Raw genomic sequence first — 2,245 nt, 5'->3', positions numbered from 1 at the left:
TTATTAGAAGGGAGGAGACACTGGAGGTGGAGTTTGAGCTGTAATTTTTGAACTCCCTTTTTCACCCACAGCTGTCTGTGCTGTGAGTCATTCTTATCTCTCAGCAGCTCTTGGGGTAAAAGCATTTCTGGTGGAGCTGGGTGAGGGTGGGAGCCTTTCTGTGGGAAATAAAACCCCCTAGGAGGGGAAGGAGAGGCCTGGGAGAGATTTTGGGATGCTCAGGCACAGCTGTGGACAAGGTAAGGCTCTGTTTTCTTTTTGGAAGGTGATGCTCCTTCGTCCTTGGGCTGTTGGTCACTTCATGCTTTGCTTCAGCCACGGGATTTGTGTGACAGCAAAGTCAAAATCCTCCTCTCTTGGGGAAAAACTCCTGGGTGGCACTGGGGACAGGCAAAGATGAACCCCAGGAGCTAAAATTAAAGCAAACACAGCCCATCCACTCTGAGCATTCCCTGGAGTGGGGAAAGTCCCTGGGATAAAATGACAGTGATTCCAAGAGATCCTGCCTTGGGCCACTGCTTTTACTACTCTGGGTAAAACTTCTTAATAAATATCTCCTGTTATTCTAATCTTCTTTAATGATGCATGTTTGGGGCTTTGTGGCCCTCCCCTGGTTGAATATGAGGGTGACCAAGCAAAACACTGGGATTTTTTGGAAATTATCTTAAAATTAAAGCTTTTTAAACTCTGGTAAGTGCATGCCCAGAGCTGTCTCTGGCTGTGCTTAAACGATTTTCAAGTTCACAAATCTCTGCACACCCCCTTGCATAACACAAATTTTGTGCTTGGGGGAGGCTGTTTCAGCTTTTGAAGCAAAAATAGAGCCACGTAGGCCTCACTTGGTTTGATTGTTCCTGTGCTCTCCTCCCCCTCCTCTGGGAGCCTAAAAAAAGTGGAATAATACAGCAAGAGCTGTTTGGATGTTCTCTTTGGGTTCTGATTGATCATGTCAGGCTAGAGCAGATTAATTGGGATTTTTAACTGCGTTTCGCTGGGTTTTCCTTAAGGGTTGTTTGAAGTGGAAGTGGCTTTTTACAGTTCCCACATTTCCCTGGCAAATCTGCCGGCAAATCCCCCCTGAAATCCTCCCTGGCTGCCCAATTACAGGCCATAAAATCTGCTCTTCTCTCTTGCAGTGACCCCTACGTGAAACTCTCCCTGTATGTGGCAGATGAGAACAGGGAACTCGCTCTTGTGCAGACAAAAACCATCAAAAAGGTATATTTCAAACGTGAATATTCTGTTTAATTCCGCTGCTTTTGGAAAACATTAAGAACACTCTTGTGTTTTAAAAATACTTCTTTTTTTTTTGTTTTTTTCACCTGGGTTTAAAGGAATCTGGAGAATGAAACATCTCCAGGTTGTATTTCTGCAGGTTCTCAGTGATTTTGCCTTTTGCTCATGGAATCCTATTTTAGGATCATCTGACTCAAAACTCAAATATCCTCCCCCGTTTGGTTTACTCAGCAGAGAATTTCGGGATAATTTGGTGACAATATTATTTTTATTACATTTTTTTTTTCCCCCCCTAGAAAAGTGTCACTTGCTGCACGTTCTGATGATTGCAAACTGGCCAAGCTAAAGAAACTTTAGTGTGTAAATATTATTTCTTTTACAGACCCTGAACCCCAAATGGAACGAAGAATTTTACTTTAGAGTAAGTCTCTCTTTACCTGCAGTCATTATTAGGACAGGCCCAGTTAATCTTATTTTAAATTTGTTATTTACATGTTGACTTAAAAACCTGCTGGGGTGTTCCTGTGGTGTTCCTGCTCAGCAGGAATTGCCTCCAGGTTATTTACCAATAAACACAATTATTTATTTATTTATCATTTATTTACCAAGAAATACAATTATTTATTTATTATTTATTTACCAACAAATACAATTATTTATTTATTATTTATTTATCACTTATTTACCAATAAATACAATTATTTATTAATTATTTATTTACCATTAAATACAATTATTAATTTATATTTATTTATCACTTATTTACCAACAAATACAATTATTTATTTATTATTTATTTATCACTTATTTACCAACAAATACAATTATTTATTAATTATTTATTTATCATTTATTTACCAATAAATACAATTATTTATTTATTATTTATTTATCACTTATTTACCAAGAAATACAATTATTTATTTATTATTTATTTCTCATTTATTTACCAATAAATACAATTATTTATTTATTATTTATTTACCATTAAATACAATTATTTATTTAT

This window comes from Manacus vitellinus, unplaced genomic scaffold (assembly GCF_001715985.3).
Source record: "Manacus vitellinus isolate BGI_N305 unplaced genomic scaffold, ASM171598v3 scaffold_115_pilon, whole genome shotgun sequence".
Taxonomy (NCBI): domain Eukaryota; kingdom Metazoa; phylum Chordata; class Aves; order Passeriformes; family Pipridae; genus Manacus; species Manacus vitellinus.
The sequence above is the reverse complement of the archived record's forward strand: the minus strand, read 5'-3'. Positions refer to the sequence as shown.